We start from the raw sequence: 23,672 nt of genomic DNA, 5'->3' as shown, positions 1-23,672 counted from the left end.
TCGATTCCCCGTTCGGAAACGAGAAAACCGAGTAACTTGCCACCAGGAACTCCAAATGTGCACTTTGACGGATTGAGCTTGATATCATACCTTCTGAGGTTGGCAAATGTTTCGGCAAGGTCAGCGAGCAGGTCGGAACCTTTTCGTGACTTGACAACAATATCATCCATATAAGCTTCCACATTCCGATTGATTTGAGTGAGCAGACACTTCTGAATCATTCGCATAAACGTGGCTCCGGCATTCTTGAGGCCGAACGGCATGGTGATATAGCAGAAGCACCCGAATGGAGTGATGAAAGCTGTTTTTACTTCATCGGGTCCATACAGACGGATCTGGTGGTACCCGGAGTAAGCATCTAAAAAAGACAGCCTCTCGCATCCCGCGGTCGAGTCAACAATTTGATCTATGCGAGGGAGAGGAAAGTGATCTTTCGGGCAGGCCCGGTTTATGTGCTTGAAATCAATGCACATTCGGAGCGACTTGTCCTTCTTAGGAACCATGACGACGTTAGCGAGCCACTCGGAGTGGAATATCTCTCGGATAAATCCTGCCGCCAACAGTCGAGCCACTTCTTCACCGATGGCCTTTCTCTTCTGGACGGCGGACCGCCGAAGATGTTCTTTTACTGGCTTTGCAGACTTGTCGACTCTTAGGCGATGCTCAGCCAGTCCCCTGGGAACACCTGGCATGTCAGCGGGCTTCCATGCAAAAATGTCCCAGTTCTCACGGAGGAACTGGATGAGCGCTTCTTCCTATTTTGGGTCGAGTGTTGTGGAGATGCGGGTCGGAGCTGCTTCGGGGTCGGTCGGGTGGATGTGAACAGGCTTCGTCTCACCGGACGACTGGAATGCAGATTCTGTGGCGGGCTTCTTGGATCGCAACAAGTCACTCGGATCTGCGTTTTGCTTGTACTCTTCGAACTCGACCGCTGTCACTTGGGAATCGGCAATTTTGGAGCCCTTCTGAAAGCACTCCTCTGCCTTTTTCCTATCTCCGGTGACAGTGATCACACCTTTGGGACCGGGCATCTTCAATTTGAGGTACACGTAACATGGTCGAGCCATGAACCGTGCATAGGCTGGCCTCCCCAAAATGGCATGATATGCACTTTGAAAATCCACGACCTCAAATGTCAACTTTTCTTTGCGGAAATGCTTTGAATCGCCAAATACTACGTCCAAAGCTATCTGGCCGAGAGACTCAGCCTTCTTCCCTGGTATAACTCCATGGAAGCTCATGTTACTCGTGCTCAATCGGGACATCGGAATGCCCATACCTTTCAGCGTGTCTGCATATAACAGATTCAGCCCACTTCCACCGTCCATCAGCACCTTTGTCAGTCGAGTGCCTTCGACAACTGGATCGACCACCAACGCTTGCCTCCCAGGGGTGGCAATATGAGTCGGGTGATCAGATTGGTCGAATGTGATGGGTGTTTGAGACCACTTCAGATAATTTGCCTTCGCTGGAGCAACCATGTTAACCTCTCGGTTAATTACTTTCAGTCGACTTCTGCTTTCCACATCTGCGAAGATCATCAGAGTGGAGTTGATATGCGGGTATCCTCCCTCACTGTCCTCTTTGTCTTCGGCTTTGTCCGACTCCTTCTCCTTGTCCTTAGACTGTTTTCCCTGAAACTGCTGGATCAGGAGTCGACATTGGCGAGTGGTGTGCTTTGGGTAAATGATATTGCCCTCTTCATCTTTCTTCGTGTGAATATGACACGGCATATCCATCACGTCGTTCCCTTCTTTATCCTTCACCTTCTTGGGGTTCCAGGATCCTTTTGGTTTCCCCTTAGACTTTCCTTGAGTCACGGCCAGAGCCTCTCCAGGAGCTGCCGGTTCAGCCTTCCGCTTCTGTTTCCGACTGGAATTCCCTTTTTCCGACTGACTCGGCTTGTGCTTGCCGCTTCGGAGTCGGTCTTCTTCTTCGCCGTTGGCGTACTTGGTAGCAATCTCCATCATACGACTCAAGGTCATGTCACCGGTTCGACCAAATTTCAAGCTGAGTTCTCTGTTCTTGACGCCATCTTTGAAGGCGCACACTGCCTGATGATCAGAGACATTTTCCACTGTGTGATGCAAAGTGATCCACCTCTGAATATACTCTCTGAGAGTCTCATTGGTTTTCTGCACGCAGACTTGCAACTCTGTCAATCCCGCTGGTCGCTTGCAAGTCCCTTCGAACGTTCTGACGAACACTCGGGACAGATCTTCCCAAGTGTAGATACTGCTAGGAGGTAATTGGGTCAACCATGCCCTGGCAGAACCTTCCAACATGAGGGGCAAATGCTTCATGGCCACCTCGTCGTTCCCACCACCGATCTGAACTGCCACTCGGTAGTCTTCAAGCCAAGTTTCAGGCTTAGACTCACCAGTGAACTTGCTGACTCCTGTCGCCAACCTGAAATTGGGGGGAATAACAGCGGCTCTGATAGCTCTGCTGAAACATTCAGGGCCAGAAACATGTACTCGACTGCTCGTGGGCACTTCTCTGTCGAGTGCACCACGATGGGCTCTGTTCCGGTCGACCAACCCTTGCACGATAATGGATCGCGCGTCGAAGCCTGGCTCCCTGGGGTCAACTGGAACTCTACGCCCTGTACTGTACTGACGCCTATCATCTGGCTGCCGAGGAGCGTAAGACCCACCCCTCGGAGGGGAATAAGGCACTCGACGCCTATCATCTCGGTCGAGCCTGTCGCCATATTGATCTCGCCGATGCTCATACCCTTCGCGCCGCGGAGGCGATCTGGGGCTGTGAGCCGACTGTACCGTATTCACAGTGACAGATCGACTGTGAATCCTGTTGCGCGACTGAGACACGGCTGAATTCTGATCTCCTGCTGCCCGGAGCAGATCTCTGATCTGCAGCAAACCTCTGCCAGCTTCTGACTGCGAAGGCTGAATGGACTCTGCTATACGGGTCGCTGCTGCTAAATTCTGAATCGGGGTTCGATATACCTGAGTCGGCGGGAAGAGTTGACGTCGACTGGTGTCGGGAACTCGTTGCCGCGCGCGCTCGTCGAGTGCTCGCTGAAGGTTCTCCAGTCGAGTGCGCTCGGCCAAATTGGCCAGGCGCGCCTCCTCCAAGGCGCGAGCCTCGGGGGTTTCTCCTGCGATAGGAATACGCAGGGGATCCTCGTTCCTGCGGCGAAGCTCTTCTCTTTGCAGAGAGTCGAGTGGCTCGGGCTGGTACTCTTCGTAACCTCGAGCAGGGTCGCCGCCGTCGCCTGCTCCACCACCGCGGGCGAAGCCGGGAGGGCTATGAGGCCCGTTGACCATCAGGATTTCCGCCGCTGGATCACTGCTTCCGCATTCGGATGCAGTCTCTCCGGAGCCAGTCGACTGATCGAACAAGCCGTAGAGAGATTCGTTGGGCTCGATTGCCGCAACTTGCGTAGTGGTCGACTGGCGAGCCACCGCGTGACTCACCCATCGCTGAAGCCTCGACCGACCTGAGCGCTTGCGCTGGCGGGAGACCGGGAGGGTGGAAGGAACCGACCGATACTGGGTCGACGGTTGCCGCAACAGAACGCCGCGGACACATGCGCGGAAATGCGTCGCACCGCGGACGGGGAGCGCATCAACGTCGAGCGGAGCCTCTTGGAGCCACGCGGAGTCGTCGGCGATGAAGGTGAGAGTGCCGAGACGGATCTCTTGACCCTCGATCAAAACTCCAGCAGACACCATGATGAAAATACTCGGAAGAATCGCAACTTCTCCACAAAATCGCTAAAACACCTGCCCCACGGTGGGCGCCAACTGTCGTGGTTCTAAGCCTGACAGTAGAGTGGGGGGTAGGTATTGAGAGGCAAGGTCCTAGCTATGGAGAGGTTGTAAGCACAAAGGATGTACGAGTTCAGGCCCTTCTCGGAGGAAGTAACAGCCCTACGTCTCGGAGCCCGGAGGCGGTCGAGTGGATTATGAATGTATGGATTACAAGGTGCCGAACCCTTCTGCCTGTGGAGGGGGGTGGCTTATATAGAGTGCGCCAGGACCCCAGCCAGCCCACGTAGGAGAAGGTTTAAGGTGAGTTAAGTCTGGGGCGTTACTGGTAACGCCCCACATAAAGTGCCTTTACTATCATAAAGTCTACTTAATTACAGGCCGTTGCGGTGCAGAGTGCCTCTTGACCTCCTGGTGGTCGAGTGCGTCTTCGTGGTCGAGTCCTTCAGGCCAGTCGAGTGTGTCCTCGTTGGTCGACCGGATCCTCGTTGGTCGACTGGAAGGCGACCTCTTCTAGGGATGTCCTAGGGTAAGTTACTTGGGACAGGTCCGTGACCCTAACCCTAAGTACATAACCCCATCACTCGCCGCCCCCCGGTCGCCGCCCCACCGTCCACCGTCCACCGTCTCGCCGGAGTCATCGGATCGGGGAGTGGGACAAGATCCACGACTCCCCCGATCCAAGCGCCTCCCCCGTCCCGGATCCCCTCGTCCCGGAACGCCTCTGTCCCTTTTCTTCGCGAGGGTATATTTTCACTAAGTTCCCAGATTTCAAACTTTATGTGTGCATGTTTGGATGCTCATAACTTCATGTGTGCTGCTCTGTTTTGCGTGCATAATATATCAAATTGTTAATCATGAGATGCTCTTCATTTCAATCCATTGTGCCATGCTTGTTTGGGTTCATCTTGATGCCCAAATCATTGTTGCAGGAGTGCTATATGATGTTGACTGCTGCCTTTTATCATAACTTACTGTTTTGTCTTTTTCGTTGCATTTTGTGTGTGCATCCTATGAGCTTAACGTCTACATGAGTTTTGAGATACATCATGCCATCTTTAAAGTGGTGCAATTTATGTATTTTTGTGAGTCTTGTAGTGAGTGCATCGAGCTCGTGAAGTAGGGTACTTGTTGTTACTGTTTTGCTAGACTGAATCTGTTATATCATCATGCTATGTGAACCTGCTGCTACAAGTCATTCTATGCATAATCTGGAGATGTTCACTAAGTATGTTTTGTTATAAATGTCATGCTTTATCCATCCATTCCCCTTGTTGCATTTATAGCCTGCTATAGCTTGCTGTAATCTTGCTCTCAAATTGCTAGGTAATGTTGCTGTCAGCCTATTAACTTTAAGTTCAGTTTTACCATGAGCTTTCCTAGTGATCCATGCATCCTATGAACTTGCTCTTGCTATGCTTAGCTTCACAAACATGTCATCTTGCTGTTGGTCACATTGTCATGTCATGTATTGCTCTGTGATGAGTGGTACAAGCTCACCAACATGCCTACTTACTGTTGTTCCTGCCATGTGTGAATCTGTCATATCATTTGCCATGTTTGCATGGATGCTACCATCTTTTATGTTGATCTTTGGAATAAGTTCAGTAAGTGTGTATTGTTCTTTGTCTTTAGTACTATCATGCCATACCTTTTTTTGCCATGATAAGTTCCTGTAACATGTTGTTTGATAGCTCTAAACATTGCAACCTGATGTTATTTCTGCCAAGTCTGTAAACTGTTATTATTTGCAATCTTGCTATGTCTTTTTGAGTATGTTCTAGTGATTTCTGGAGATAGCTCAGTGTTCATGTTTTCTCATGCGTTACTTGTGCATAACGTCCATGCCTTTTTTTTATGTTGAGATGCGGTAGCATATTGTTTTGATGCTTGCTAGATGCCTAGTTGCTGTTTTGGACAGCTTGTCCTTTAAACTTGTATAGAGTGTATGTGTTGAACCGTTGCTCCGTTTTGAGTGTGCTCTATATGAAACTTGTTTAGAATTGAATGTAGTTTCATATTATCATGTTGCATACTTGTTTTGAGGTTTTTTCTTGATGTTTGGGTGCATTTTGCGTCAATGCCATGCTTATCTTGTTTTGCTCATATCTTCCAGGCTATAGCTCCAAATTAAATGAACTTTATATGTAACTTGACTAGAATTTCGTGTAGACCATCTTGGTGCATCTTAACTTGCTGTTTAACAACTTGAACATAAGGTTTATTCAGTTATGGACCAATTTCGGAAGTTGCATATGAGGACTTACCGGATTTGTTATATGTTGTTTCCGGCCTGATTTAAATTTGCTTTGATCTGTTGTTCTTGATTGCATCATCTCTTGCCATGAGTAGCTTCATGTAGATTTTTCATGCATCATGCTTGGTTGTGAATCATGTCATGTATATGTGTGGTGTGTTTACCATGTTGTGTGCTTCTTCTCGATCGTGAGGATTCATTCATCTACACTTGGTTCGTCTTCGTGGCTTCATCTTCTTCATGGACTCGTTCTTCTTCCTTGCGGGATTTCAGGCAAAATGACTGTCACCTTGGATCTCACTACTATCATTGCTATGCTAGTTGCTTCGTTCTATCGCTTTGCTGCGCTACCTATCACTTGTTCTTCAAGCCTCCCAATTTGCCATGTCAGCCTCTAACCTTTTCACCCTTCCTAGCAAACCATTGCTTGGCTATGTTACCGCTTTGCTCAGCCCCTCTTATAGCGTTGCTAGTTGCAGGTGAAGTTGAAGATTGCTCCATGATGGACATGATTATGTCGGGATATCACAATATCTCTTATTTAATTAATGCATCTATATACTTGGTAAAGGGTGGAAGGCTCGGCCTTATGCCTGGTGTTTTGTTCCACTCTTGCCGCCCTAGTTTCCGTCATACCGGTGTTATCTTCCCGGATTTTGCATTCCTTACGCGGTTGGGTGATTTATGGGACCCCCTTGATAGTTCGCTTTGAATAAAACTCCCCCAGCAAGGCCCAACCTTGGTTTTACCATTTGCCTCACCACCACCTATAACCTTCCCTTGGGTCGGCCAACCCGAGGGTCATCTTTATTTTAGCCCCCCCAGGCCAGTGCTTCTCTAAGTGCTGGTCCAAACCGAGCGATGTCCGGCACCCCCTGGGCAACCAGGGTCTATGCCAACCCGACGTCTGGCTCATCCGGTGTGCCCTGAGAATGAGATACGTGCGACTCCTATCGGGATTTGTCGGAACATCGGGCGGCTTTGCTGGTCTTGTTTTACCATTGTCGAAATGTCTTGTAAACCGGGATTCTGAGACTGATCGGGTCTTCCTGGGAGAAGGTATATCCTTCGTTCACCGTGAGAGCTTCTGATGGGCTAAGTTGGGACACCCCTGCAGGGTATAAACTTTCAAGAGCCGTGCCCGCGGTTATGTGGCAGATGGGAATTTGTTAATGTCCGGTTGTAGAGAACTTGACACCAGATACGAATTAAAACACATCAACCATGTGTGTAGCCGTGATGGTCTCTTTTCAGCGGAGTCCGGAAAGTGAACACGGTTTTGGGTTATTTTTGACGTAAGTAGGAGTTCATGATCACCTCTTGATCATTGTCAGCTTCACGACCGTTTCGCTTGCTCTCTTCTCGCTCTCATTTGCGAATGTTAGCCACCATATATGCTTAGTCGCTGCTGCAACCTCACCACTTTACCCCTTCCTTACCCTTTAAGCTTTGCTAGTCTTGATACCCATGGTAATGGGATTGCTGAGTCCTCGTGGCTCACAAATTACTACAACAACAGTTGCAGGTACAGATTTTGCGATGATCATGACGCGAGAGCGATGTTTGATTGTTTTGGAGTTCTTCTTCTGCTTCTTCTTTGATGAGGGGATAGGTTCCAGGTCGGAAGCCTGGGCTAGCAGGGTGGATGTCGTTCAACTTTCTGCTTGTGTTTCATCCATAGTCGGATGGTGCTCTTATGTATTGTGATGTTGTATTCATGTGGCATTGTATGCATTTTGTATGTATCCCCGTCTACTATGTAATTTTGATGTAATGATATCCACCTTGCAAAAGTGTTTCAATATGCCGTTCTATCCTTGGTGGGACCTTCGAGTCTCTTTAGGATAGTATTGCCTATTGGGCGTGACACAAGGGTTGTTAGGTAGTGGATCAACAATGTATCCAACTCCCTCGAAAAGGTAGAGACGAGGGTCATCGGTCTCGATGCAAAGTACATGGAGCGTGCCACTAGGAAGATCCAACGCGTCGCTGTCCTTTAGCTGTGCCTCGAAGATGATGTTTTGGTGTAACACATCATACACTCGCCCTCCATACCAGGTGATCTTCACAATTTCTTGTCTCAGGAGGACGTATACTTCTGTGGGGCAGCCATCGAAGGGGACAAACAGAAGCTGGAGCCATACAACCTTTATTTGAAAAGTATCGCTGACCTACAAACCAGAATCAAAATTCCTGCAGAAGATTGTGATAAACAGACACCATCCCTATTCGACATAGCAAATTTTGTGCTCGGTACAAATCTTCAGAAGGGTGACAAGACGGTGGCATTAAGGTCGTCTGGATGGGAGAATTATCCCTTGACGTACGAACGGATAAAATATGCTGCCCTCGATGCCCGTGTGAGTTTCGAGATAGATGCAAGGTCCAAAGGGCTTGTTGCGAAGTCGTCTCCCATAGGAAATGAGAACAACAAGAAGAAGAAGAAGAAAAGGCTGCACCAGCAGGAGGGCATTATGGATGGATGAACTATTTATCCGCATATATAGCTTTCTCTGCTACTCCTTCCAGTGATCGGTATGAAGTGCATGTGTCCGTAGGCATGACATCTTGTCCATGGAAGTTCAACTACGGCGACAAGCACGTTTCATCCACTGCCACTCGTGATTCCCTCGATGCTGCTCCAACCCACGGCACCACGTCCCCGACATGCGCCTCACCCCTCTCGGCCGCACCGCCCCTCTGCCTTTGTGTGCATGACATGTGGGCCACCTAAAATGTGGCGGGCATCAAGTTTCTACCATAGCCACATGCGATTCCCATGACGCTGCTCGAACCCATGACACCACACGTCCCGTGACCTGCAGCTCACCCCTCTCGCCCCACTGCCCCTCTACCTTCGGGAGCATTACATGTGGACCAGTCACCTATCGGGTCCACATGTTATTGACTCAAAGGCAGGTGTAGTAAGGTGCTGAAGCTCAGTCCCGAGGGCCCTGAGAGGGAAATGTAACTCCTGCGCCAGGCCTTGTGGTGCTACCGCTGCACAAACTCCTGCCAAAATCGAGATTTGTTTATTTACTATACATGCACACAACATTTTAATGGACATTGTAATCTCAACATGTGAGGGGGAGCTCTAAATTTGAATTTGAAACTTATAAAAAGAAAAGATTCAAAACAAATAAACTGGGAGAGAGGGAGTATATCGTAGGATGTGTCCCATACGAAATAAGTCCCATGGTTTTTCACCCTGAAGATGTGGGTTAGAAAGGAGCACAGCGTCTTCGTACTCGTGCGGCAACAAATCGGCCGCAGACAGCAAGGTCCGCCTTTGACGGCCATGTGAAAGGTTCGTGCTATCTTACTCAATCTCACCTGTGGTTCCATCGTACCAATTTATGCGGTGGCCCTTGCATGGCTGACCCCAATGTTGGACAAAGGTTCTACGGGGACGGTGTCACCATTGTAAATGTTGTGCAAAATGATGTTGGTACCCTCCCGTACATATTCGAGCCAATCTCCACTCGCACCGAGCCTAACCTGTGAAACAATGGGCATGGGGAGAATTAGGAAATGGACACGGAAGTAGTCTTTAGAATGCATTTACTACGTGATCAAACTCATCCTACCTGCTCATCGGAGGAAATCCGAGTGCCCCTCAACGTCGGCATCTCAAGCAGCATCAACTTGCAACTACGACCACGCCGCGCTAGAGAGACCCCCAAGGAAACATCCTCGTGTGTTCCATGGAACATCAAGATGCATTTGTATGAGTAGTTTATCTTGTGAGAGAAAAGGATGAATGAGGGAAGGCCTCCAGAGATAGAGATAGACACTACTACTACCAATGTGCTGGCCCGTGCGTTGCAATGGATCCAAAGTAGTTCTATAGAGTAATACTTGTTCACCTTCTTGAAATATAAACACTCTAGTTTTGATATACATGTGTCAGCAGACATGACAGCTTGTCCATGGAAGTTGAACCACGGAGACCATCACGTTTCTTGTTTCTACCACTGCCACACCCACACGCGATTCCCACAACACCGCTCCAACTGACGGCACGACATCCCCCGACGTGGACATGGATCCTCTGACGTGGCTATCACTGCCTTGCCCTGCCTTTCCTTCGCTGACAGGTGGGACCCACGCCCGGCTGTCCCACATGTCAGTGACAGAATGGTAGGGTTGTTCGCGTCAGGGGATCCTCATCCCCTGACATGCGGGCCAGCTGAACTGCGGCGACCACCAACTTTCTACCACACACACACCTGATTGGACGGGGTTTGCCTGCTCCACAGCTGTGCTCCGATCTGTACTCCTGCACCATCGAATTTTCATGCAGCGGCTGTGACACATTTCGTCTCGGGCATCAATCCTCAGCTGGAGTACTTCTGTACTACAGGTAGTACCCGCCGGTCTGGCCATCTACGCCTGATAACGCCCCGACGCCCAGCTGTGGCACCCTCGCCAGGGCCACGCCACCACCGGCCGGTTCATCTCGAACGAGTGAGTCGCGAACCACGCCACCACCATGAGAATGACATGTGGGCCAGCCGCATTTAAGGTCCACATGTCATTGACTCATAGGTCGGGCACTAAGCCACTGAAATTCGGTCTCGTCGGCCCCGAGAGGGAAATGTAACTCATATGGCAGGCCTTATGGTGCTCCCGCAGTACGATCTCATGCCAAAACCGGAATTTGTTTCTTACTATACTACCAACTAGTACTAGTAAGGTACATGTGCATTGCACGCATGAGATTCTGGTGATTTGTGCATTATGCTTCTACATGTGGAGTTTTGTAGATTCTACATGTGGCAAAATCTGCTGGAATGTAGATCATATCCAACGGCAGGTAGTGCTTGGATTTGCCATCTTTGTACCGTCGGATTGGCTTCATCCAACAACCAACTTTCAAAGTTATTCACATACTATATAGGGGTATAGATATATAGATTTTTGGTTTGTGGCCTAAGGTTGCCACGCCTAAGCTTAGGCGTGCCACAATATCTTAGGCATGTGTTTGGTTCATTGCTACACTTGTGGCTTGCCATAGTTTTCTAGCTACATGGTCCACATGTCATAGACTCAACTTCTTGCCAAATCTTGCCAAACTTGTGGTGCCCATTTTGTTAGCCACATTTTTTGCGGCAGACACAGGGGTTGTTTGGTTTTAGTCCTAGCAATGCCACACTTTGTCATACAATGTTGCCAAACTTGCCTAAGGTTAGGTGTTGTTTGGTTAGTAGGGTTGTTTGAATTGTGACTATATTTGCCATATATCGCCACATGATTTTTGCCACACTTGCCACACTTGCCTTAGTTGAGTTGCTTTGTTAGCCACACTTTGGCTTGCCTAAGGGAATCTTGCCACACAGTCTATGACATGCGGGGCTCACTGCTCATAAAAAAAATCTTTACCTTAGGTGTGGCTAGAACCAAACACCTACCTAACTTGGTTAAACTTGCCTAAGGTTAGGTGTAGCAAAGTGCGGCAAGGTGTGGCTAGGAACCAAACAGCCACTAAGATTTCCAAAGATTGCCAAACGTGAGGTTAGGCAAGTTTGACTAACTTAGGTGAGTGTTTGGTTCAGGACACACCTTAGGCAAGCCACACTAAGGCCCCACATGACATACACACAAAAATGTGGCAAGATTCCCTTAGGCTTGCCAACTTGTGGCTCTCATTTTGAAGAACTAATAACTTTGCCTAAGCTTAGTTGTGGCAAAGTTAGTCATGAATTAAGGTCAACCATGGAGTCTTCTAGATTATACATGTGGTAGAATCTGGTGGATGATATCCAACGGCCAGTAGTGCTCGGATTTGCCATCTTTGTACCATCGGATTGGCTTCATCCAACGACCAACTTTCAAAGTTTTTCACACACTATATAGGGGGTATAGATATAGATGTGCCGGTCCGTTGCAATGGATCCAAAGTATATCTATTTAGTGTAGTGCACTTTAAACACATTATCTATTTATTTTTCTCTAACCTTTTGTAGCCATGCAACCAAGCCACATAAGCTTCATGGGTTCCCCCGACATCATATTATTCATACTATGTTGACTGAAAAAAAGATAAATCACCCAAAACAAGATCTTCTCGTTTTTTGTTCCTACGATGTTGTGCCGTGCACGTACCTACTATTTTTATAGTGGTGGTACTAGTAATATAGTATTAGGAGTACGAACTTGGTACTAGTAGGAGTAGTACTAGTACGGAATGCTCCTACTCTACCAACGAGCCCCATCTGACACCAAATTTCTTGGCTTCCGTGCTAGAACTAGATCTTCCCCTCGTTTCTGTTTTCCAACCCGGTGGCGAGCGAGGTGCGGTTTTCCAATAGTCGGTTTGCTCAATAGCGGTCCCACATGAAAGTGGAAATGCTAGGCAACACGCCTTCCCTAAGCTATGTGTCGTGCCGGACGGGCCGTGGAGTACTCCTGATTCCCGGGCGTGTGGGGGTGCGACACGAACGCGACAGGACTTTTCCTTTTACTAGCAATGTGCCCGTGCATTGTGATGGATATAAAGTAGTAGAATAGTAGTACTTGTTCACAAACTTGAAAGAAATCACTCTTGTTTTGATATACTCCTAATATATTACTCCCTCCGTACCTAAATATTTGTCTTTTTAGAGATTTCAAATGGACTATCACATAGGATTATATAGACATATTTTGAAGTGTAGATTCACTCATTTTGCTCCGTATGTAGTCACTTATTGAAATCTCTAGAAAGAAAAATATTTAGGAACGGAGGGAGTACTCTCAAAATATATTTCTCAGGATGTTTTGATGAGGTGAGGGAGGGATGTGGTTTCTTTCAAGAATAAGAGGTTTTGTGCAAATTGGAGCAGAGAAGTGGGTATTGTTGCAAAAATGCCACAACTTACCTCACAACCGTTAGATGTAGATTAATGGTCAGAAACGATGGATGACAGACACACCACCATCACCAACTGAGTCTTTTATAAGGACTAGCAAGATGCCCATGCATTGCATGGAACATCAAATGTGGGAGAAAAGGATGAACGAGGGAAGACCTTATTTGCAAATGTGGAGAGGGGTGTGGGTATCTTTTTGCAAAATTGCCATGGTTTCCTTCCTATCCATCATATATAAATCTGACGGCCTATATTGCAGGATCGCAAGAACACCATCATCACCAACTCCGTTTTTGTAAGAGTAGAGAAAAAAGTAGGAGTAGAGAAACATGGATAAATTGTAACATTTGGTTCTGCTCATTGGCATGATCGATAGATAGAAATAACGATTGGAAATGCTAGGGAGGGGTTATTTCCGCCAGATAAGCAGGGTACGTAGTACTAGGTTGGCGGATCGTCGGTTTGGTCACACGCGGTCCGACATGTTCTAGTGTTTCTAGCAAGATGCCCGCGCGGTGCATGAAGTTAATGGAAAAGGTAAGCACAACTTATAAATTGATGGATGGAGTACTAGTTACAGTGATGCATATAATTAAGAAAGGGATCGCACATGTCGGTATTGACTGGAACGAGAATGCAACAGCACAATAAGAATTAAGGCCACGATGATGCGATCGCAGTGGTGGTTACAGAAGGCAAGAAGAAAGATGGATCCATGAACGTACGACCTCCTCCTCCTCAACTTAGTGCGCCGGGCCACCGACCAAAGGCTAAGGAGAGGCGGATTTTGAGGCAAGGTCGAGGTGCTTCTCAGCAAAGGCATCCAAGGCTTCCAGCCGGTTGAGGAAGGCCAGCGTCATAGCGTCCTCACTGGCGTTGTAGATACCTATGTACACGATTTGCTCGTACACATGGATGTGTAGGTCGACGAATTCTTGCAGGGTGAGGCGCCTCGTGGAGAGCACGACCTCCAGGTGGACATTCTTCGTGGCATCGGCGGGCAGTCGCAGGGCCACCAGTGCTTGAAAGAGGTTCTGGCCATGGAGGCCGATTAGGGTGGCCGGCAATGAGGAGCCCGGGCGCGCGGGCTGGAGGAGTATGGCTATGTCATCCCTGAGCTTCTTGAGGATGGTGAACTTGTTTCTGGTGGCAACAATCATCTGGTCCAACTGAGAGTCGTAGTTGGCGTCGATGGCGGCCATCCACCAGCCGGTCTCCAACACCGTTTGGAGACGATCCTCGGCGCCATGCCGCAGGCCGGCGTCGTGGACCATCTGGAACAGTCGCTGGCCGCTCACGCGCATCGCCGCCATGGGTCTGGAGTGAGCTCTTTTGCGCTTAGTGTAGGTTCTTAGGCAAATGCTTAGGTGCGTAAGATGTGGTAGATGCATTGGAATGCAGGGATGCCTATATATGAGGGCAATGAGGGCAAACTGCGTTGCATTCACATCGTGCAGCCTCCTTTTCCCGAACCTCCTCCCATTACTTCCCTCATGTATTAATTGAAGGAGGATGCATTGGCCGTTCAACATTTTGGGAACTGCTACTCCCTCCCTCGTCTGCATTAAAGCCGTATTGGGAACTGCGCCGCCCGCTGTCAAATTGAATACTCCCTCCGTCTAGGTGAGTAAGTCATCTTACGAAAACCAAATAGTAAACACATAGGCGCGGTGCATTAACTCTCACGTTGTTTCTTATTTTTTACATAAATAGAGGAATCAACCAATAAGATATGTGGGGCTTGTATGCTTTTAATGACTTGATACTATCAAACATGACATGCAGTGGTCAGTTTGTTGCACGCAATGATATTAATAATGCTTAGTATCATACTACCTCCATCCTGGTTTATTAGTCCCCATTGTAATTTGTGATAAATTTTGACCAAAGATTTAACTGATAAAATGTTAGTGCATGTCAACAAAAGTTATATTGTTGGATTCGTATTTGAACATAGTTTTCAATGATATAATTCTTGATGACATGCATAAACATTTCATTAGTTAAATTTATGGTCAAAATTTGACACAGATTACAATGGGGACCAATAAACCAGGCGGGGCTTTTCCTGCACGGTAGGTGGGGCAGTTCCGCCTAGTCGGTTCGACAGAGTCGCGAGAAGATGAGGGAGTAGGTTGGTGAAAACGTAGGGCTGTGTGATTTGACAGCGAGTTACTGCTGGACAGGTGGGGCCCCGTGATTTGACTTGCCATTATCATTTTAACAGCGGTGCTACGACCGACGTGAGTCTCCCGATTCCTGACCATCTCCATACATGTGCCTCTCCCAATGCTCCACCATGTAGTTGAGGATGGCTCTTGCATGAGAGCCCACTTCTCCACATTTTCCTTGCCTCTTTCCTCCACATATGCAAAAATGCCATGTAAAGCGGGCTTACAGCCCACTATTGTACTCCCTCCGTTCGAAAATACTTGTCATGAAAATGGATAAAAATGAATGTATCTAGAACTAAAATACATCTATATACATCTTATTTTATCCATTTTGATGACAATTATTTCCGGACGGAGGGAGTAGTACTTACTTGCTCCTACAGGTGCTAAGCTTGCCACATAGGCATACAGTTTGATGTGGCAAGTTTGGTGACCCAAGGAAGAAACGGTGCTACGCATGTGTACCTAGGTGAAAAGACAATATTGAGTCTATAGCTAATTAAATGAAGCAAACTTAGCAACAAAAAACTAATAAGCACACCCTTTCATTGGAAGAGGTCACTCCTTGGCAAATGCAATAAATACTACTCCCTATGTCCCTTAATATAAGAAAGTTTTTGCCACTACACTTGTGTCAAAAACATTCTTATATTATGGGATGGAGGGAGTACGAAGAAAGAGATAGAGAGAAGTAAAAAAACTTATGGCCAACCTTATACCGAACCTTATTGTAGTATGAGTGACTAAGTGATGACATGCCAACATCAGATAGCCTAACGCACCGTGTTAAATCTCCAAGGGCGCGACCGCGAGAGCGACGCGACAGTCGTGTTAAGCGTGACCATGATACGGGCTGCTGGCATCACGCCATGCAACCGTTCAATCTCATATCCAAGGGCTCTCGGAAGCCCGTATCATGGGAGAATGGAAAGACACTACCCTGCCGTTCACATGCTGGTAGTTCGCTCCTACTCGTCCCCGCACGTCCTTTAATATTACGGCGGTTCGCTCCTAGTCGTTTCGTCCTTCCACATTACGGCAGTTCTACTAATCCTAACCCTCCTCCCAAATCCATGGCGTCCCAAATCTCCATGATCGGCAGTGAGTGCAAGGTTAGAACTATCACCGGCGATGAGTTCGATGTCATCTACACCCATTCTTCCGCGACAGTGAAAGGATGCCTTTCTCGCTTCAGACACAGGCTAGATGTTGAGTACACCATGTACAAAAGTGGAGTATATACATTTTTTAAAAGGCTAGAGGGTGGGGCAGTCTAGCTTGGTCGGTTTCATGAGAGGCGAGGGCCTTTGCAATTTTACAGCTCATTAATGCTGCCAAATCGAATAGTATTGTGCCGCCCGCTGCACGCCCGGTTGAACACGCCTCCTCGCCTCCATCAAACCCCTCCGTTAAACCCGCATGCAAACCGAGAAACCTACTCTGGCCACACGTCCGTTCATGAGCGGGCTAGAATTAAACTTAACACGGGCCGAGCTCCTCCCATCCGCCCTTAGTTTAAACGAGGCCCGACGCCGTCCAAGCTCCTACTGTCTGCCCTCTATTTACATGAGGCCAGACAGACATCGGGCAAGAAACGCACCCCTCCGCCGTTCCCCCATCTCCTCCTTCACCATTTTCTCCACTCTTCCAATGGCTCCCGAGGAACCGTTCTCCGGCATATTACCCGACTGGGTAGCCCGCTGAGCCCTCCGGATACGGGTGAGGCCGCTTGGTGCTTCACCAATCTCGCTTGGCCCGACGGAGCCAGTTGCCGCCCAAAGTAGGTGCGTGGTTCAGCAACTCGCCGCTCCAGTTCAGCTCGATGAGGAGGGGTGAGTTGCTCCACGCCGGCATGGCGGTAAATATGCCGGTACGGGCGTTGTCACTGTCGCGTCGTACCGCGCCATCAGTGTCTGCGGTGGCTGCAGCTTCCGTGTCTGTGGGCGCACCTCCCGTGCCTGAGGCAGCACCATGCAGGCAGAGACAGAAGCTGGGTGCATGGAGAGCGACGAGTCGGTGGCCAGCTTCTCCGTGTCCGCTGCCATCATCGAGGAGAAGTAGAACACGGGAGGCTGCCGCCACTTGGGTCCCATGAAGGCCACCGCCGAGGCAACGGTTGTGCCTTTAGGTGGTTTCTTTGCTACTTCATCTCTTTCGAGGACCTTTGTCGACCCTGCAAGTATCTGCCGGACATGAGGAAGACAAAGGGATCCGCGGGCGGCCATTTAGATTATGTACTCCCTCTCCAGCTGGCGGGAAATATTTGTTCTAAGAATGGATAAATTGTACGTATCTATAACTAAAATAAGTCTAGATACATCCATTTCTAGGACAAGTATTTCCGGACGGAGGAAGTATTAATTATACCAAGAGAGTCGGATTGGCACCGCTTAGTTCATGTAAATGTAATGAAATCCATCATGTTTATATGAAGATCCGGCTTTTTTATATGAAATCCTTCATGCTTATATGAAATCAGTCCGTGTTTGCACGAATTTCATCTGGTTGGTTAGAGTTGTGAAATTTTATGCCGCTGGCGTTTGATGTCATCCTCCGCGGAAGGAAGCGGGAGGAAATTTGCTGGTTGCCGTTGGAGATGCTCTTATGTTGGAAATAATAGAGTGACATCCAATCCATTTGAGTGAATTGCCTGTATGATTTTCCCTCTATAAAAAGTTAATTGCGTGTACAGTGTACACATGACTTGCAAGGTGGCTACAGCTTCATACAGAAAGTTAAAAAGAAACAAGTCCATCCTTAATATTGTATTCTAAGTACTCTGTGGGTTCCACTGCTAGTACAGTAGCAAAAGAAGTATATATTAAATAAGTAATATATAATATAAAAATCTAAAGTTAAAAGATAGAATTCGAACTCATGTCATCGCGTTGCGAGCATCCGGCGCTAACCAGTCCAGCACATTTTTGTTGTAGACCATGCTGGAGATATATCTCCATGTCTATTCTTATACTCCATTGTTCCTAAATATTTGTCTTTTTCAGATTTCAAGTGGACTACCACATACGGATGTGTATGTTGACATATTTTAGAGTGTAGATTCAGTCATTTTGCTCTGTATGTCTTTTTAGGAAGGGGTCAGATTTCTCCTTGATTTATTTATGAGGTATCCAGATGGCACTGCACCGCCAAGAAAAGAGGGTAAAATCAAAATTATGGACTACTTTTTTGAGTATGTTGGTAAGGTCCGGTCATAGTCACTTGTTGAAATCTCTAAAAAGACAAATACTCCCTCCGTCCGGAAATACTTGTCATCAAAATGGATAAAAGGAAATGTATCTAGACGTATTTTAGTTTTAGATACATCTCTTTTTATCCATTTTGAGACAAGTATTTTCGGACAGAGGGAGTATTTAGGAACGGAGGGAGTAGAAAACAGAGTTGGTGATGATGGTGTGCATGTCATCCTGCAATATAGGCCGTCGGATTTATATCTAACGGATAGGAAAGAAACTATGGCAATTTTGCAAAAAATATACCCACACGCCTCTCCGCATACACAAATAAGGCCTTCCCTTGTTCAGCCTTTCCTCTCGCAAGATAAACTACTCATACAAATGCATCTTGATGTCCCGTGCAACGCACGGGCAGCTAGCTAGTTTCTTTTAAAATAGTTGCTGCGATAATTGGGTTGAAGTGATATATTTTATGTCTGCCCCGAATGATTTCAGATTCACTAGTAGTAACAAAGAAAAGGTTGCCTTGTTAATTAACAGAAAACATGGTGAAAACTATCACATGAGGCCGGTAAAAACAAGGCACACTGGGTTCAGCGTCATCGTCACTACAGCCGTGCACGCGCGAGAAGTCTACATATCGAGGGGGCTACCGAGCAGGGCACCGAGACACAATGTTTGAGAAAGAAACCAATTGACAGATTATGATCAGATCGACCTGTCACCCTTCTGCTGTCATTGTTGTGGGAGGAGGGAGAGAAAGACGTATCGAGAGTGTGCGCGGTAGGCACAGAGGCACAACTAGTGAGTGTGTGTGTATGTGTGTGTGTTTGAAAGAGGAGTAGATAGATTATTATCAAGATCGAGGTGCCACCCTACTCCTTCGGTGTCGGGTAATGTGTGTGTGTGTGTATGTTTGAGAGAGAAGCCAGTCGATAGATTAGTATCAAGATCGAGGTGTCACCCTACTCCTTCGGTGTTGGGAAGTGTGGGAGTGTGGGTGTCACTACAGGAATCAGCTACTTTGCCATCAGCCACGGCGGACGGCAAAGGCACGTATGGCGGACGGCAAAGGTCTTTGCCGTCCGCCGCTGACGTCAAAAGTGGACGGCAACGTACGGGACGGCAAAGAGCTACATTGCCGTCCGCTTCGGGCGGCTGACGGCAAAGGGTCCTTTGCCATCAGCTGCCGACGGCAAAGAATACTGACGGCAATAATTGCGCTGTTACTCCGTTAGGTGGTTAACAGCAAGCCTTTGCCGTCGGCCGCTGACGGCAAACATCGGAAGGCCTTTGCCGTCCGCCACTGTAGGCAAAGTTTTTTTTCTCTTTGCCGTCAGCCACTGTTGGCAAACTGACCAAATAGGTCAGCCTCCCAAGATGCACAGTTGCCTGCCACGTGGCCTCTTTGCCGTCCGCTGCTGATGGCAAAGAGACCTTTGCCGTCGGTGGCTGACGGCAAAGAGCCTGCATATTGGCTCCTTTTTTCAGTTTTTTTAAATCCAACAATTTTCACAGCAAATATATATGACTTATATAGATATATTTCACAGAGCTATTTAACAACACATAAGTTTCATCGTACATATATATATAGTTCCATCCACTCATACATAGCAAGTTCCATCAAGATAGCAAAGTTGCACATACATATTACAATGCAAAGTTTCATCAAGATAGCAAGTTCCATCGTAGCAAGCTAGAAGAATACTAGAAGAGAATGAAATTAAAAACAAGCACTCCATCATAGCAAGCTAGCTTCCGAGAAGTGAATGAAATCTGCAAAATGGCAAATAAGAAAGTTAGGAAAAGGTGACTAGAAGAAGAAGACTAGAAGAAGAAGCACGCCATCGTTTGTGAGGTAACTTAGGTGAAATGGATCGTTTATGAGCTAACTTAGGTCAAATGCATCATTTTAGACCTAATGTAGGTAAAATGGATCGTTTATGAGCTAACTAAGCTAATTATGCCGGTTTTTACATAAGTAAGGTAAGTACATGTCATTATTGAGCAAACCTAGTTAACTAAGCATATTATAACTAACTTAGGTGATTTTGGAGGAAACAAAGCTAAGTATAGATCGTTTTAGAGCTAACTTAGGTAAAATGGCTGGTTTTGGAGGTCAGTAAGCTTATTCAGTCATTTTGTAGGAAAAGAAGCTACGTCTAGGTCATTAAGGTAAGCATATTGGATGAAATAAAGCTAAGTCTAGGTCTTTATGCATTTGTTAAGCAAAAAACTAGAGAAACTTACCTTGATCATGGAGGTGTGGGAGCGGGCTGGCTCAGGCCAGTAGCTGGAGAAGGATCGTGTGATGCTTGTGTGGAGTAACTCTGCACCAAAGATCATTTCCAATGTTTCGTTAGCATGATGAAACTCAAATGTTAAGACTAGCAAGTAATGTCCATTCAAATTAAACTCACCGTGGTCTCAGGAGCAATCTCTGGATCAATGGCTATGGAGCCACGGGACCTCCCGCCACTAGATATCATCACCTGCTCTGGATTGTAGGGGATCTGGCTCGGGTTAAACTCCTCCCCTTTCCTCGCCTTCCCCTTGACTTGCTTGTAAGAGGCAGTGTGGGCCATGGCATACAGGTCGTACCCCTCTGGCACCTTATCCGTCTTATTGTAGCATGCCTGAAACAGAGAAACAAAGTAAATTAGTAATTAAAGGGCTCAAGCTAGCATGATGAATGAATTGCATTAATAATGAAGCAAACCACATTACCCAATTCCGCCCGAACTGATATAAGCTGGAGCTACCTTGATGGTGTGGCACACCTTCAATTTGGGCACGTTTGTCCTTGGCCTCAGTCGGCTCCCCTTCCATCTTTCAACACCTGCCATGACAAAGAGTAAACGAAATTAGTACAACATGAAAAAATACTGACATGAATAATAATATGTATATCACTTAAGTGTATCATCATCAAGTACAACATAAAAAAATTGAATACTTGACACTACTAATAATCTCGATCAGTATCATCAATAAATGCATAATCATCATCATCACTATAATCAATGACGGGCTCATAGGGTTCAGTGGCATCAACATGTGGAAGGCCACCTTTACGTAATCGGTCAAGCATTGAGAGGTCGTCCGTAGCAGTAACCTCTTCTTGTTCCGGCTCTTCTTGTTCCTCCTCCGGGGTGATGTGGGATTCACTGTCGCTGTCTACTTCAATGTTTTGGGGTGAAGTATACCGGTTCTTGAAACGCTTTTTGGAAAGACGTGTCTCTTGGAAGAATTCTCCTTCATATGTGTCCGGGTTAATGTGAGGTTCATAATCCTCTTCCTTTGGGGGAGATAGTCTAGCACGTGGCGGCACTTCATAAACGACATCCCAACCTTTCAGATTTGGATTAGTTTGGCAGGCCCAGGGTAGATAGAATACTTGGGTCGCCTGTTGAGCCATAATATAGACATCAGGAACATCTAAATGGGTGCTTTGGTTGATTTCAACTAGCCCTATATGTTCATGAGTCCTTCTAGTCTCCTTCGGCTGAAACCAATAACATTTGAAGACTACCACATTCGGTGGGTTTTCACCATAGAATAGAAGTTCATAAATTGCTTCAACTCTCCCATAATACTCGGTACCTCCTTTGCTGATAGCAGATACACAACAATTTGTAGACTTTCGGTCGGCCATAGATAGCTCTTTGCCATAGGTACGGAAACGATACCCGTTGATGTCGTATTTGTCAAATGAACGGACCTTATAGTCAAAACCATTAGCGACTTGTCTCAATTCGGCATCCATAGACTCTGAATTAGCCTACAAGTTTAATATGAAAGGATTGTTGAATTATGCACAAATTAGCAAATGAAATGAAATCGTCTAATAGAATTTACCGTTTGTTTGAACCAAGAGATGAAACCGGGATAGCCGCCTCCTTGCTTTGCGAGAAGCTCATACTCTTCGACGGAATCATTTTGGATCACCGCTCCATACGAGAATAGGGCGACGTATCGACTGTATGAAATATCCAGGAATAAGAGCAGTTCAAAGGAAATAGAAGTTGCGAAACAATGTACCGAGAACTTACTCGATGTACGGGCGCACTTCTATCAGGTTGTTGAAGATATACAACGAAATGGTCCGCCATTCTTCATTATCCAAAGATACTGGATTTGAAACACTGGCTGGTGCAAGATTGCCTTTGAATAGGATGAGGTTGGATCCACCCTTTTTAGGCTCGTCAGCATTGTACCGAGGCTTCGGATTATGCAAATGACGATTTTTGGTTTCGTAGTGTGCTGTCACGAAATTTGCCGCCTCCTCAGTGATGAATGCCTCAGCCATAGACGCTTCAATTCTACGTTTATTTTTACATTTTTCTCGAAGCGTCTTCTGCATCCTCTCAGTTGGGTAGCACCAATGATTTTGCATGGGCCCCCCCAATCTTGCCTCGGTCGGGAGATGCAAAATCAAATGCTGCATTGGATTAAAGAAGCCCGGTGGAAAGATCTTCTCTAACTTTCAGATCAACTCTGGCGCCAACTCTTCCATTTCTTCTAGCACGCCAGGCGATAGTTCTTTCGCATAAAGAACACGGAAGAAATAGCTGAATTCTGCTAGTATTAGCCATTCATCCTCAGGGATGAAGCCACGCAACATCACCGGCATTACCCGCTCAATCCATGTGTGCCAATCATGACTATTGAGACCAAATATCTTCAATTTATCAAGACTCGCTCCCCTCTTTAGATTCGCTGCATACCCATCGGGGAACATCAACTGCATTTTCACCCACAAGATAATTTCCCTCATAGCTAGCCTTCCAAGATTGAACCATGCCTTTGGCTTCGTCCAGTACTGCTTTCCTTTCGGTTCTTTCATGTTTTGTAACGGCCTATCACATAGCGCCTCCAGATCGACTCTAGCCTTAGTATTATCCTTTGACTTCCCATCTATGCCGAACAATGTACCAAAAAGTGCCTCTGCGATATTCTTCTCAGTGTGCATCACGTCGATGTTGTGTGGGCAAAGGAGGTCTTTGAAGTAAGGCAGATCCCATAAGCATGTTTTGTGAATCCAGGCGTGCTCAGAATTATACCCCTTGAAGTACCATGGACGCTCTGGATCTAGCTCGAGAGCGTTTAACTGATCCAGGGTCTGTTGGCCTGTCAACGCAGGTGGTGCAAAGTTTTTTACAACTCTACCTCTGATGAAGTTCTTCTTGTCTTTCCTGAACTTATGGCGAGGATCCAGGAACTATCTATGCATGTCGAAGCAAGAAAACTTGCGACCGGCCTGAAGCCAACGAAACTCAAGAGCTCCCTTGCATGTGGGGAACGGGAACCTTCCATGCACACACCAGCCAACGAATAGCGCATACGCCAGGACGTTAAGTATTTTTTAACCAGCTCCTCAGTGGGCCCCCCTCCTTCTTTGCCGTCAGCTAGCGGACGGCAAAGAACAGGCTGATGGCAAAGGCTTTCTTTGCCAT

This window comes from Triticum aestivum, chromosome 6B, assembly GCF_018294505.1.
Source record: "Triticum aestivum cultivar Chinese Spring chromosome 6B, IWGSC CS RefSeq v2.1, whole genome shotgun sequence".
Taxonomy (NCBI): Eukaryota; Viridiplantae; Streptophyta; class Magnoliopsida; order Poales; family Poaceae; genus Triticum; species Triticum aestivum.
The sequence above is the reverse complement of the archived record's forward strand: the minus strand, read 5'-3'. Positions refer to the sequence as shown.